A 16,333-nucleotide genomic window follows, 5' to 3' on the forward strand; every position below is an offset into this window, starting at 1 on the left:
ATAATATTCAAATTTCTAAAGAACTCAAAAGGTTAGACACCAACAACCCAAATATCCCAATTAAAGTATGGGGTACAGTACTTATCAGAGAAGTCTCAACAGAGGAATTGTGAGTGGCCAAGGAATATTTAAGAAATGCTCAAAGTCTCTCGTCATCAGGGAAATTCAAATCAAAACTTTGAGGATCCATCTTACACCCACTGGAATTGCAAACATCAAAGACTCAAAAAATGCACATGTTGGAAAGAATGTGGAGCCAGAGAAACACTCTTGTATTGGTGGTGGGTGCGCAAACTTATAGAACCACTTTGGAAATCATTTTGTCAGCTTCCAAGAAAACTGGGAACTGTTTTACTTCAAGAGCCAGCTATATCACTCCTGGGCATATACCCAAAACATGCTCCCCCACTCCACCAGGACACTTTCTCAACTATGTTAATAGCAGGTTTATTCATGACAGATATAAACTGCAAAATACACCTTTCATGTCGCTGACCTGAAGAATGGATAAAGGACATGCCATTCCTTTACACGAGAACAGTCAGGCATTGAAAACAAGGGCATGATGCAGGCAAATGGATGGAATAAGAAAATGTCATCCTGAGTGTGGTAACCCAGACCCAAAAATACATGAATGTTATGCACTGACTTATAAGTGGATATTACAGATAAAGTATAGGACAATCGGCCGGGCGTGGTGGCGCACGCCTTTAATCCCAGCACTCGGGAGGCAGAGGCAGGCGGATTTCTGAGTTCGAGGCCAGCCTGGTCTACAAAGTGAGTTCCAGGACAGCCAGGGCTATACAGAGAAACCCTGTCTCGAAAAACCAAAAAAAAAAAAAAAAGTATAGGACAATCATACTAAACTTCATAGATCTAAAATACCCAAATAATTAAGAGGGCCCAAGGAAGGCTGATTGCATGTTCCTCATAAGATTTCAAACTGGGTGGGAAAAGAAATTTGAAAGGAAGCTGTGGGTGAGGGGAATGAGGTTCAGGTGCAGGGAAAGCAGAGAAGATAATGGAAATGGGTGGTATAGGATCCAAAAGACATGTTTAGCTTCTGCCAGGAATCACAGACAGAGGGAGCCCACAAGATGACTATTGCAAGCCTCTAGCTAAAACTCCTAGGACTGGAAGATGTGGATCATGAATTGCCCACTTCCTGTAGCCAAGCAGGTCTCCCAGTGGAGAAATAAGGACATCATCTCACCCACAAAATCTTCCATCTACTCTTGACTTCTTGCTCTAGCTCTGTCCTCTCCCTCCTGCTCCCCCTTTCACCCCATTCCTCTTCCCCTCTCTCTCCAGTGCTCATGGCCAGCCTCTACTCCTCTATTCTCTCTCTGACCTTCTCTATCTCTACTACCTTCTTAACTCCCCTCCCCTGTGCTTAATAAACTATATTCTCTACTCTATCTATCTATCTAAAAACAAACTTCCTTCTAAAACTTGCCCTGTCTATAAGACAAACAGGGAGAAGATAGCAAAGAAGGAAGAAGTGGTCAATCAATAACTGGCCCAAATTGCGTCCCATCCCATGGACAAGAACCAATCCCTCACACTATTAATGATATCATGTTATGCTAGCAGACAGGATACTAGCAAACCTCACTTCTGAGAGACTCTAATGAACAGCTAACAGAAATACCTGCAGAGACAGACAATCATTAAACAGAGCTTGGTGAAGTGTTTGGAAGAGTTGAGTTCAGGAAAAGATTGAGGGACCCAAAGAAGATAGGGAATCCACAGGAAGACCAATAGAATCTACTACCCTGGAATCTTGATGGATCCCAGAGACTGAAGAACCATCCAAATTGTGAGGATGAACTGGACTTAGGCCCTCTCTCATATATGTAACATAGGTACATATTGGTTTTAATGTGGATTCCCCAAAAACTATAGTGGTGGTTGTCTCTGATTTGATGCCTGCCTGTGGATTCCATTACCCTAAGTGGGCTGTCATATCTGATCTCAGTGAAGAGATGTGCCTAGTCCTGTAGAGAATGATGTGTTCAGGCTAGAGGGGTGGAGATAAAAGTAGATTTGAGGATTATACACAGGACTGGTTCCTCCATCTCAAAACAGAATGTGGAGAGGACCTGTAAGAGGGTGGTGGGAGAAGAGGGCCTGATACTGGGGTTTTAGTTTAAAATAATAATTTTGTTAAAAAGTGTAATCAATTGTTGATTCTGAAAAAAGGACAAATAAGCTAAAAAAAAAAAAAAAAGAAATCTACGTAGCTATCCTAATTTGAAAAGGAGAAAGCAGGGCTGGAGTGATGGCTCAGCAGTTACGAGAACTTCTGAAAGTCCTGAATTCCAATCCCAGCAACCACATGTGGCTCACAACCATCCATACCAAGATCTGACGCCCTCTTCTGGAGTGTCTGAAGACAACTACATTGTACTTACATATAATAAATAAATGAATCTTAAAAAAATAATAAAAGATGGCCATTCCCCTGCAGAGAGAAAGGCATTAAGAAAGTGCTATATAATCTTGCCCCTGAATACAATGTTAACTTCTGAGATATGTAAACATACAATGTCTTAGGGTTTTACTACTTAGTTAGGGTTTTACTGAACAGACAGCATGAACAAAGCAACTCTTATACAGCAAAGAAGTAATTGGGGCTGGCTTACAGTTTCAAAGGTTCAGTCACTTATCATTCAGGTAGGAGCATAGCTCTGTCCAGGCAAGCATGGTGCAGGGGGAGCTGAGGATTCTCCATCTTCATCTGAAGACTGATAGCAGAATACTGGCTCCCAAGCAGCTAGGACAAGGATCTTAAAGCACACACCTATAAGGCCACAGCTCCAACAGTGACACACCCTGGGCCAAGCATATAGGAAACATCACAAATACACACAGTTAAAACCAATGGCCTGTTTCCTCACCCCTCTGAGATGAATTACCTATGAAAGGTGATAAAACATATCTACAGGGCGCACCTGGTACGGGTAAATTCAATATTCACTGGGTCAAGCACGCCTCCTCAAATTGTATGCATACAAATCTGCTGGGAACCTGGCGTGAATTATTAATACATGCAGAGAAATTACAAAATCCTTCAGCATGTCACAATGCGGTACTTTTGCATAATTGTCACTCTAGCAGCTGATTGCTTAGAATATTTCTCCCTGTGAATTGTACAACAAGAGACTACTCTGATTCTGGTGTGAAGTTAAAAGCCATTGTCCACATCCAAATCCTTTTCCTCTTGCTGTGATGCAAAGTTGACAACATGATTCAAATGGGTAACTGAAAAACTGAGTGGTGGGACACCCAGCTAATTGAAGGGTTTAGCTAGGTTAGTCAAGAAGACAACATGTTATTGCCCTCAGGAGCAACAGTGGGATCAAGGCCACCAGAGTCAACCAGAGGAGCTTTTCTCAGTCTGATTCTAGACTGGGAGCAGCTGCTCTAGAATCAATATGTATCTCTTGGAAGAAATTATTCCACACATATAAAAGATTTTTTTTTCAAAAAAAAAAAAACTTTTTAGTAACAGCCAAAATTCAGCTTGAGTTAATTCTCAAAGACAAGACAAGCAAGAACAAAATTTGTATTCCGCATATGATGTCATTCTGGAGGCTGTTTTGTTAATAGTCTGAAAAGAAAACAGTCCTTTCCTGTTTATAGTCTGAACAGAAAACAGTATTCTACTGATGGAATCTCTCTATTTCTTTGAGCATTAGTGAGAAGGATCAACGTGAAATGTCTACGGTGAGCAAGGCTGATAACCTGACCTAGATCTCCATAGAATGATGGCCAAAAGTGGAAGCCAAAAAGTTGTCTTCCAGTCTCCACATATCTGTCCTGACCTAAAAACACATCACCACATCCTACACAGACTCAAAGTAAAAAGATTTAAAATCTCACTGCATTTACATCATCCTACATCTACAGATAATTTCATTAAAAGACAGCAGTAGCTCAAGATGAAGTGCCAACTGCATAACTCACAGGACATGAAGAAGCATGGGCTGACAAATAATATATACACACACATTGCATAGAAAGCTATGTTGTGAGATATACAGTTGATTGCTGATTATTCTACATTACATTTCTATGAGATAGAGGAATATGATAGGAATTTTATTGTTCTTTCTATTTCCATCCATTAAGCACTTTAACATTAATATTATTTAAACATGATAAAGAAAAAGGACACACTGAGCATACATCTCCGATTCCTGGACTTGTACTCAGAAGGCTGACACATGAGTATCAAGAGGTAAAACTAAATACTGACTAAAGACTGACACCAAAGCCAGGCTGGATAACATACAACAATATCTCAAAGAAGTTCGTGAATAAAATGAAACAACAAACAGATATCACCATGCTTTTAGCAGCAACCTTACTGGAAATGTATAATCACACATATCCTTATATTTAAAGAATGGGCCACTTAGAAGAGGGGTATCCAACTAAATTCATTGCAGCAGAAAAATACCTTTCAACAAGTAAAGTTGAAATAAAGGTGAACTTAAGTCTCAGAATGAACTCAAGGATCCCCTAATAAACACCTGTAAATGGATTTGAAATTCATAGAACAAACGTCAATATCGATTCCAAAAGTTTGAATATAAAAATCCACCACCACGACTGGTGATCTCTACTACAACACATGGGTGACAATGGGAAATAATATACTTCCTTCAAGGCCAGGATGAAGAAGAAATTAAACAGGATTTTTTTTCCCTGATGTCAAAAACAACTGTGGTGTCTAAAGTCTATAATGAGATCATCAACATACATAGGGTTTTTCTCTTGTATAAGTGTTTTCCATTTTCTGACATCAAGATGATATAAAACACTGTAAAATATTTACATGGGTAGACACATGGCCAAGCAATTAAGAAAAGTTTATTCCCAGGAACCAGGTCAGGGTTTTAGATCTTCCTATATTTTCTGCTATACAACAGCTTAATTTTCTGGAAATCAGCATTCACATAATCACACAAAGCCACAGACAAAGCATAGCCTAGATGAACCAAGGCAAATTCTAGGATGAAATCATTGGCTGGGAAATAGACATAATAGCATAGAGCATAAATATCTGCCAAGCTCATGTGCTGACTAAGGCTTATTATAAATATAAAGGCTGTGTGTCTTTTACCTGAAAAATAAATGGCCAAAGTTGGGATTGGAAACCCTGGTTTGGGATTTTTCTACAATAATTAAAATATTTTCTCCCATCAACAGAAAACACACTAATATGCACCCATAGTTTTACACATGAATGAGTTATTTAATGGACTTAAAGTGAACTGTGAAATTTAAACCAGTTACCTTATCAATGAAATTGAAAGGGCTTTTGAACCTATGAATTTACATGTTAAAAAAATAGAGACATTTCATATTTGAGCAGATAGTTGACACTTGCTAGAGTTTTTCTCAGGAATAAATAATTTTGTGTAACTTAATGAAAGTGGATTGGCTAAAAATTGTTCCAAGTCCATCAGAGTCGTAGCCTGCCTTACTTATGAGTTCTTAGAGGTTGAAAAATTACTGTGATGTGCTAAAGTAACAGATTTAGTATAAGCTAATGGCTTTCCTCTCACATAAAGATACTGTGAAGTGCAAAGCTTTACCTTAATGACTACATTTGTAGGGCTTTCCTGCAGCATGGATTTTTACCACATTGTGTACATTCATAAGTTCCCCCCCCACACACACACCTCTGTCTCCCCAGTATGTGCTCCTTGATGCATTAGAAGATAAGTGTGTTGGGATAGGTTTTATCACACAGTTAATATTCAGAGGGTTTCTTGCCAATACAAATATGTTCAGGATGATTAAGACTATGGATACTTGTAGATTTTACCATATTATATACATTCTTAAGCTTTCTCTACAGTACTAATTCTTTTATGCTTTTGAAGATGCCTGTGACATATTCAGGCTTTCACACATAGATCACATTCATCGGGTTTCTATCCAGTATGTATTCTTTTATGTCTTTGGAGATTATACTGTCGAAAAATGGCTTTCTCCTTTTTATTACATCTGTAGGGTTTCTCTCCAGTATGAATTCTTTTATGTGAATGGAGCTGACTATGTTGTAAAAAGCCTTTCTCACATTTATTACATTGCTAGGGTTTCTCTCCAGTATGAATTCTTCTACGGGACTGGAGGTTACAAGGTTGTGAAAAGGCTTTATCACATTCATTACATTTGAAGGGTTTCTCTCAGGTATGTGTTCTTTTATGTATTTTGAGATTATGATGTTGGGAAAAGACTTTCTCACACTGATTACATTTGTAGGGTTTTTCTCCTGTCTGTGTCCTTTTATGCTTTTGGAGATCACTGCTTTGGGGAAAGGCTTTTTCACATTCTTTACATTTGTATGGTTTCTCTTCAGCATGTATTATTTTATGCACTTGGAACATAATATGTGGAGAAAAGGCTTTGTCAAATTGATTACATTTGTAGGGATTCTCTCCAGTTAATGTATTCTTTTATCCATTTGGAGATCACGGTTTCGTGAAAAGGCTTTATCATATTCATTACATTTGTAGGGGTTCTCTCCTGTATGTGTTCTTTTATGCTTTTGGAGAGATTAGTGTTGTGAAAAGGCTTTACCACATTGATCACATCAGTAGGGTTTCTCTCCAGTATGATTTCTTCCATGCCTTTTAAGACGACTATGCTGTGAAAAGGCTTTACCACACAGATGACATTCATATCATTGCTCTTCAGTATGTGTTCCTTCAGGTTGTAGGAGATTACTGTGACTTGAAAAGGCTTTTTCACACTGATGACATTCATAAGGTTTCTCTCCGGTGTGAATTCTTTCAGGCATTTTAAGATGACTGTGATCTGCAAAGGCTTTACCAGATTGCTTCCATTCATAGAGTTTCTTTCCACTTTGTGCACTTTTATGAATTTGGAGACTATGTTGAGCAAAGGCTTCAACAAATTGAATAATTCCATGGGTGTTCTTTTCTGTATGAATTCTTTGAGCATGACTGTGAGCATAAAAAAAAAAGACTTTATCACATTGAGTATATTCAGACGCTTTCTCTGCACTCTGACTTCTTTCATGACTGACAAGAAAATTGGAACATGTGAAAGCTTTATCACACTGACGAATACTTTCACCTGTATGAATTAATGGTATTATTTGTCTAAATAGAAGGGGAATCAGATCTTAAGATTTTTATCACTTTGCAGTTTATCATTCATGCTATTACCTCTTCCTTATGGTTTTGGGTTTTTTTCACCTTCAAAGATACCTGAGAAGGTATGACCATATATTACATGGATCAACTGTTGGGAGTTATTAAGACAACAATTGATCTCTGAATTGAGCCTCCCCACCATCCCCCGAGAAGAAAAGGGTCAAAAGTGGGCCACTGATACACCGATTCCAAGAATAACTACAGAATGTTCCAACGCTAAGTCATCGCCGATGTCTTAATTAATTAATTAATTAATGCTTTTAGAAGAATTAATGATTTTATGGAGTTCCTGATTTGATTAAAATAATATGAGGAATATTTTTTATAGTGTGCCCATTCCTCATAAAACTAAGTAAAGTTTTCCAAATAAGAAATACAATGACAGGATCTTAAGACTTCTGGTGAGTGGAACACAGCTTCTGCTCCAATCCAATTGCGCGCGGGACCTGAGAGTGCATTAGTTAGGGAAGCAGAAATCCGGCCTGAGTAGGGCCACAAGCCTCTTCAGGTCGAACCAGCACCGGGGTAGCTAGGGCACAGGGTCGGCTGACACCCGCCAGCTGCCCACGACACCCACTACAGGATCTTGGGACTTCTGGTGGGTGGAACACAGCTTCTGCTCCAATCCAATCGCGCGGGACCTGAGATTGCTTTAGTTAGGGAAGTAGAAAGCCGGCCTGAGTGGGGCCACAGGCCTCTTCCTGTCTGACCAGCACAAGGGTGGCTGGGGCGCGGGGTCAGCTGACACCCGCCAGCAACCCACAACATCCGCCACAGGATCTTAAGACTTCTGGTGAGTGGAACACAGCTTCTGCTCCAGTCCAGTTGAGTGCGGGACCTGAGACTGCATTGGTTAGGGAAGCAGAAAACCGGCCTGTGTAGGGCCACAAGCCTCTTCCGGTCGGACCAGCACTGGGGTAGCTAGGGCGCAGGGTCGGCTGACACTCGCCAGCTACCCACGACACCCGCCACAGGATCTTGGGTCTTCTGGTGGGTGGAACACAACTTCTGCTCCAATCCAATCGCTCGGGACCTGAGACTGCTTTAGTTAGGGATGCAGAAAGCCGGCCTGAGTGGGGCTACAGGCCTCTTCCTGTCTGACCAGCTCAGGGGTGGCTGGGGCGCTGGGTCGACTGACACCCGCCAGCAACCCACACCACCCGCCACAGGATCTTAAGACTTCTGGTGAGTGGAACACAGCTTCTGCTCCACTCCAATCGCGCGGGACCTGAGACTGCTTTGGTTGTGGAGGCAGAAAACCGGCCTGAGTAGGGCCACAAGCCTCTTCTGGTCTGACCAGCACCTGGGTAGCTAGGGCGCAGGGTCGGCTGACACTTGCCAGCTACCCACAACACCCGCCACAGGATCTTAAGATTTCTGGTGAATGGAACACAGTTTCTGCTCCAATCCAACTGCGCGCGGGACCTGAGACTGCATTAGTTAGGGAATCAGAAATCCGGCCTGAGTAGGGCCACAAGCCTCTTCCGGTCTGACCAGCATCGGGGCAGCTAGGGCGCAGGGTCAGCTGACACCCGCCAGCTACCCACGCCACCCACCACAGGATCTTAAGACTTCTGGTGAGTAGAGCACAGTGTCTGCTCCAATCTTTAAACAGAGACAACGATAACAACTAACCCCAGAGATTACCAGATGGCGAAAGGTAAACGTACTAATCTTACTAACAGAAACCAAAACCACTCACCATCATCAGAACCCAGCACTCTCACTTCCCCCAGTCCAGGGCACCCCAACACACTGGAGAAGCTTGACCCGGATCTAAAAGCATATCTCATGATGATGGTAGAGGACATCAAGAAGGACTTTAATAACACACTTAAAGAAATACAGGAGAACACTGCTAAACAGGTAGAAGACCTTAAAGAGGAAACACAAAGATCCCTTAAAGAATTGCAGGAAAACCAGACCAAACAGGTGATGGAATTGAATAAAACCATCCAAGACCTAAAAAGGGAAGTAGAGACAATGAAGAAAACCCAAATTGAGGCAACGCTGGAGATAGAAACCCTAGGAAAGAAATCTGGAACCATAGATATGAGCATCAGCAACAGAATACAAGAGATGGAAGAGAGAATCTCAGGTGCAGAAGACTCCATAGAGAACATCGGCAGGACAATCAAAGAAAATACAAAATCCAAAAAGATCCTAACTCAAAACATCCAGGAAATCCAGGACAAAATGAGAAGACCAAACCTACGGATAATAGGAGTAGATGAGAATGAAGATTTTCAACTCAAAGAACCAGTAATTATCTTCAACAAAATTATAGAAGAAAACTTCCCAAACCTAAAGAAAGAGATGCCCATGAACATACAAGAAGCTTACAGAACTCCAAATAGACTGGACCAGAAAAGAAATTCCTTCCGACACATAATAATCAGAACAACAAATGCACTAAATAAAGATAGAATACTAAAAGCAGTAAGGGAAAAAGGTCAAGTAACATATAAAGGCAATTCTATCAGAATTACACCGATTTATCACCAGAGACTATGAAAGCCAGAAGGGTCTGGACAGATGTTATACAGAAACTAAGAGAACACAATTTCCAGCCCAGGCTACTATACCCAGCCAAACTCTCAATTACCATAGATGGAGAAACCAAAGTATTCCATGACAAAACCAAATTCACACATTATCTTTCCACGAATCCAGCCCTTCAAAGGATAATAACAGAAAAAAACCAATACAAGGATGGAAACCACGTCCTAGAAAAAGCAAGAAGGTAATCCCTCAACAAACCTAAAAGAAGACAGACACAAAAACAGAACACCAAATCTAACAACAAAAATAAAAGGACGCAACAATTACTTCTCCCTAATATCTCTTAATATCAATGGACTCAACTCCCCAATAAAAAGACATAGACTAACAGACTGGCTACAGAAACAGGACCCAACATTTTGCTGCTTACAGGAAACTCATCTCAGAGAAAAAGACAGACACTACCTCAGAATGAAAGGCTGGAAAACAATTTTCCAAGCAAATGGTAGGAAGAAACAAGCTGGAGTAGCCATTATAATATCTGATAAGATTGACTTCCAACCCAAAGTCATCAAAAAAGACAAGGAAGGGCACTTCATTCTCATCAAAGGTAAAATCCTCCAAGAGGAACTATCAATTCTGAATATCTATGCTCCAAATACAAGGGCAGCCACATTCATTAAAGATACTTTACTAAAGCTCAAATCACACATTGCACCTCACACAATAATAGTGGGAGACTTCAACACACCACTTTCACCAATGGACAGATCATGGAAGCAGAAACTAAACAGGGACACAGTGAAACTAACAGAGGTTATGAAACAAATGGATCTGACAGATATCTACAGAACATTTTATCCTAAAACAAAAGGATACACCTTCTTCTCAGCACCTCACGGTACCTTCTCCAAAATAGACCACATAATTGGTCACAAAACAAGCCTCAACATATACAAAAATATTGAAATTGTCCCATGCATCCTATCAGATCACCATGGACTAAGACTGATCTTCAATAACAAAATAAATAATAGAAAGCCAACACACACGTGGAAACTAAAGAACACTCTTCTCAATGATACCTTGGTCAAGGAACGAATAAAGAAAGAAATTAAGGACTTTCTGGAGTTTAATGAAAATGAAGCCACAACATACCCAAACTTATGGGTCACATTGAAAGCATTTCTAAGAGGAAAACTCATAGCTCTGAGTGCCTCCAAAAAGAAACTAGAGAGAGCACACATTAGCAGCTTGACAACACACCTAAAAGCTCTAGAACGAAAGGAAGCAAATTCACCCAAGAGGAGTAGAAGGCAAGAAATAATCAAACTCAGGGGTGAAATCAACCAAGAGGAAACAAGAAGAACAATTCAAAGAATCAACCAATTGAGGAGCTGGTTCTTTGAGAAAATCAACAAGATAGATAAACCCTTAGCCAGACTCACTAGAGGGCATAGGGAAAGTATTCTAATTAACAAAATCAGAAATGAAAAGGGGGACATAAGCCGGGCGTGGTGGCGCACGCCTTTAATCCCAGCACTCGAGAGGCAGAGGCAGGCGGATTTCCGAGTTCGAGGCCAGCCTGGTCTACAAAGTGAGTTCCAGGACAGCCAGGGCTACACAGAGAAACCCTGTCTCGAAAAACAAAAAAACAAAACAAAACAAAAAAAAAAAAAAAACAAAAGAAAAGGGGGACATAACAACAGACCCTGAAGAAATCCAAAACACCATCAGATCCTTCTACAAAAGGGTATACTCAACTAAACTGGAGAACCTGGATGAAATGGACAAGTTTCTAGACAGATATCATGTACCAAAGTTAAATCAAGATCAGGTTAATGATATAAACAGTCCCATATCCCCTAAAGAAATAGAAGCAGTCATTAATAGTCTCCCAACCAAAAAAAGCCCAGGACCAGATGGGTTTAGTGCAGAGTTCTATCAAACCTTCAAAGAAGATCTAGTCCCAGTTCTACACAAACTATTCCACAAAATAGAATCAGGAGGTACTCTACCCAACTCATTCTATGAAGCCACAATTACTCTGATACCTAAACCACATAAAGACCCAACAAAGATAGAGAACTTCAGACCAATTTCCCTTATGAATATTGATGCAAAAATCCTCAATAAAGTTCTCGCTAACCGAATTCAAGAACACATCAAAACAATCATCCATCATGACCAAGTAGGTTTCATCCCAGGGATGCAAGGATGGTTCAATATACGAAAATCCATCAATGTAATCCATTATATAAACAAACTCAAAGACAAAAACCACATGATCATCTCGTTAGATGCTGAAAAAGCATTTGACAAAATCCAACACCCATACATGATAAAAGTCTTGGAAAGATCAGGAATTCAAGGCCCATACCTAACCATGATAAAAGCAATATACAGCAAACCAGTAGCCAACATCAAAGTAAATGGTGAGATGCTGGAAGCAATCCCACTAAAAGCAGGGACTAGACAAGTCTGCCCACTCTCTCCCTACCTATTCAACATTGTACTTGAAGTCATAGCCCGAGCAATTAGACAACAAAAGGAGATCAAGGGGATACAAATCGGAAAAGAAGAAGTCAAAATATCACTTTTTGCAGATGATATGATAGTATACATAAGTGACCCTAAAAATTCCACCAGAGAACTCCTAAGCCTGATAAATAGCTTCGGTGAAGTAGCTGGATATAAAATTAACTCAAGCAAGTCAATGGCCTCTCTGTACACAAAGGATAAACAGGCAGAGAAGGAAATTAGGGAAACAACACCCTTCTCAATAGTCACAAACAATAAAAATACCTTGGCGTGACTCTAACTAAGGAAGTGAAAGATCTGTATGACAAGAACTTCAAGTCCCTGAAGAAAGAAATTAAAGAAGATCTCAGAAGATGGAAAGACCTCCCATGCTCATGGATTGGCAGGATCAACATTGTAAAAATGGCTATCTTACCAAAAGCAATCTACAGTTTCAATGCAATCCCCATCAAAATTCCAACTCAATTCTTCAACGAATTAGAAAGGGCAATCTGCAAATTCATCTGGAACAACAAAAAACCTAGGATAGCAAAAACTCTTCTCAAGGATAAAAGAACCTCTGGTGGAATCACCATGCCGGACCTAAAGCTCTACTACAGAGCAATTGTGATAAAAACTGCATGGTACTGGTATAACGACAGACAAGTAGACCAATGGAACAGAATTGAAGACCCTGAGATCAACCCACATACCTATGGTCACTTGATCTTTGACAAGGGAGCAAAAACCATCCAGTGGAAAAAAGACAACATTTTCAACAAATGGTGCTGGCACAACTGGCGGTTATTATGTAGAAGAATGCGAATTGATCCATTCCTATCTCCTTGTACTAAGATCAAATCTAAGTGGATTAAGGAACTCCACATAAAACCAGAGACACTGAAACTTATACAGGAGAAAGTAGGGAAAAGCCTCGAAGATATGGGTACAGGGGAAAAATTCATGAATAGAACAGCAAAGGTTTGTGCTGTAAGATCGAGAATCGATAAATGGGACCACATAAAGCTGCAAAGCTTCTGCAAGGCAAAAGACACCATCAATAAGACAAAAAGACCACCAACAGATTGGGAAAGGATCTTCACCTATCCTAAATCAGATAGGGGACTAATATCCAATATATATAAAGAACTCAAGAAGGTGGACTCCAGAAAATCAAATAACCCCATTAAAAAATGGGGCTCAGAGCTGAACAAAGAATTCTCACATGAGGAATACCGAATGGCAGAGAAGCACCTGAAAAAATGTTCAACATCCTTAATCATCAGGGAAATGCAAATCAAAACAACCCTGAGATTCCACCTCACACCAGTCAGAATGGCAAAGATCAAAAATTCAGGTGACAGCAGATGCTGGCGAGGATGTGGAGAAAGAGGAACACTCCTCCATTGTTGGTGGGATTGCAAGCTTGTACAACCACTCTGGAAATCAGTCTGGCGGTTCCTCAGAAAATTGGACATAGTACTACCAGAGGATCCCGCAATACCTCTCCTGGGCATATATCCAGAAGATGTGCCAACTGGTAAGAAGGACACATGCTCCACTATGTTCATAGCAGCCTTATTTATAATAGCCAGAAGCTGGAAAGAACCCAGATGCCTCTCAACAGAGGAATGGATACAGAAAATGTGGTACATTTACACAATGGAGTACTACTCAGCGATTAAAAGGAATGAATTTTTGAAATTCCTAGGCAAATGGATGGATCTGGAGGGCATCATCCTGAGTGAGGCAACATATTCACAAAGGAAGTCACACAATATGTACTCACTGATAAGTGGATATTAGCCCAAAAACTTAGGATACCCAAGATATAAGATACAATTTATTAAACGCATGAAACTCAAGAAGAACGAAGACCAAAGTGTGGACACTGTGCCCCTTCTTGGAATTGGGAACAAAACACCCATGGAAAGAGTTACAGAGATAAAGTTTGGAGCTGTGAAGAAAGGATGGACCATCTAAAGATTGCCATATCCAGGGATCCATCCCATAATCAGCTTCCAAACGCAGACACCATTGCATACACTAGCAAGATTTTGCTGAAAGGACCCAGATATAGCTGTCTCTTGTGAGACTATGCCGGGGCCTAGCAAACACAGAAGTGGATGCTCACAGTCAGCTATTGGAGGGATCACAGGACCCCAAAGGAGGAGCTAGAAAAAGTACCCAAGGAGCTAAAGGGAACTGCAACCCCATAGGTGGAACATTATTATGAACTAACCTGTACCCCAGAGCTCTTGACTCTAGCTGCATTTGTATCAAAAGATGGCCTAGTCGGCCATCACTGGAAAGAGAGGCCCATTGGACTTGTCAACTTTATATGCCCCAGTACAGGGGGATGCCAGGGCCAAAAAGTGGGAGTGGGTGGGTAGGGGACTGGGGGGGGGAGTGTATTGAGGACTTTTTGGATAGCATTAGAAATGTAATTGAGGAAAATACCTAATAAAATAAATTAAAAAAAAAAATCAGGTCCTGTTTTCCAAATGGAGAAAAATGGGCTCCTTAAAGGAGATAAATGGAGTTTATCTCTCCCTTTCATTATTATTTTCCAGAAATGAAGTTTATTTTGCCCTTTCAACATGAGATTCCAGACAACTTTGGGAGAAAAGCAGGGGATGGATTCCAATTACTATGGAGCACTATTGTAAGCCAGCACATCTTCCTAAGTGGGAAGGTGAAAAAACATGTCTGTATTATTAAAGTTTTTCCATGGGAACAGAACTCAGAGCATGGATCTCTCTATGCATGTAGATAGTGGATGTGTAAGAATGGCTCACAGCAGGGCTGGAGACATTGCTCAGCAGATAAGAACCACTGACTGTTCTTCTGAAGGTCCTGAATTCAAATCCCAGCAACCACATGGTGGTTTACAACCATCTTTAATGTGTTCTGATGCCCTCCTCTGGGGTGTGTGAAGGCAGCTATAGTGTATTTACATAAAATAAATAAATAAATCTGTGGGCCAGAGCAAGCGGGGTCAGAGCATCTGAGGCCGGAAAGAGAGATAAAGTGTCTGAAAATAGAACAGTGTACTTAAACATAATAAATAGATAAATCTTAAAAAAAGAATGACTCACAGAATGTGGTCCCACTAGTAAAACAAAGATCATATACCAATTGGAAGTTGAAGAATACAGTAGGGCTTGTATGTCTCAGCTGGTCTACAGCATATGTCAGAATTCAAAAGAAGGAATCTCTAATGCTAGAAAAATAAAGTGATCTCTCTTACAAGATATGGCAAGGCTGGGCGTGGTGGCGCACACCTTTAATCCTAGCACTCGGGAGGCAGAGGCAGGCGGATTTCTGAGTTCGAGGCCAGCCTGGTCTACAAAGTGAGTTCCAGGACAGCCAAGGCTACACAGAGAAACCCTGTCTCGGGAAAAAAAAAAAAAAGAAGAAGAAGGAGGAGGAGGAGGAGCTATCAATCTTGTAGAAGAAGGAGGAGGAGGAGGAGCTATCTTCCCAAGGAGCTAAAGGGAAATGCAACCCTATAGGTGGAACAACAACATGAACTAACCAGTACCCTGAAGCTCTTGTCTCTAGCTGCATATGTATCAAAAGATGGCATAGTCAGCCATCACTGGAAAGAGAGGCCCATTGGTCATGCAAACTTTATATGCCCCAGTACAGAGGAACGCCAGGGCCAAAAAGTGGGAGTGGGTGGGAGGGTATTGGGGACTTTTGGGATAGCATTGGAAATGTAAATGAGGAAAATACCTAATTTAAAAAAAAAAAAAAAAAAAAAGGCATGCACCACCAAGCGTGGCTTTTTTTTTTTTTTTTTTTTTTTTTTTTTTTTTTTTTTGAGACAGGGTATCTCTCTATAGTCTCAGCTGTACCTGGAACTCACTCTGTAGAGCAGGGTGGCCTCGAACTCAGAAATCCGCCTGCCTCTCAATATTTGATTTTTTTCAAACTTAAATAAAACTGAAAAACTGAGCCGGGCGTGGTGGCGCATGCCTTTAATCCCAGCACTTGGGAGGCAGAGGCAGGCGGATTTCTGAGTTCGAGGCCAGCCTGGTCTACAAAGTGAGTGCCAGGACAGCCAGGGCTACACAGAGAAACCCTGTCTCGAAAAACCAAAAAAAAAAAAA

General features: G+C 40.8%; 1 pseudogene; it reads right to left on the bottom strand.

The window, feature by feature from the left end:
* Positions 1-5,912: 5,912 nt before the first annotated feature.
* The window catches only part of LOC110288572 (uncharacterized), a 50,470-nt pseudogene continuing 40,049 nt past the window's right edge, over positions 5,913-16,333 (bottom strand).

The sequence above is a fragment of the Mus caroli genome, unplaced genomic scaffold (genome assembly GCF_978045245.1).
Source record: "Mus caroli unplaced genomic scaffold, Mus_caroli_1 scaffold_15, whole genome shotgun sequence".
NCBI classification, from domain to species: domain Eukaryota; kingdom Metazoa; phylum Chordata; class Mammalia; order Rodentia; family Muridae; genus Mus; species Mus caroli.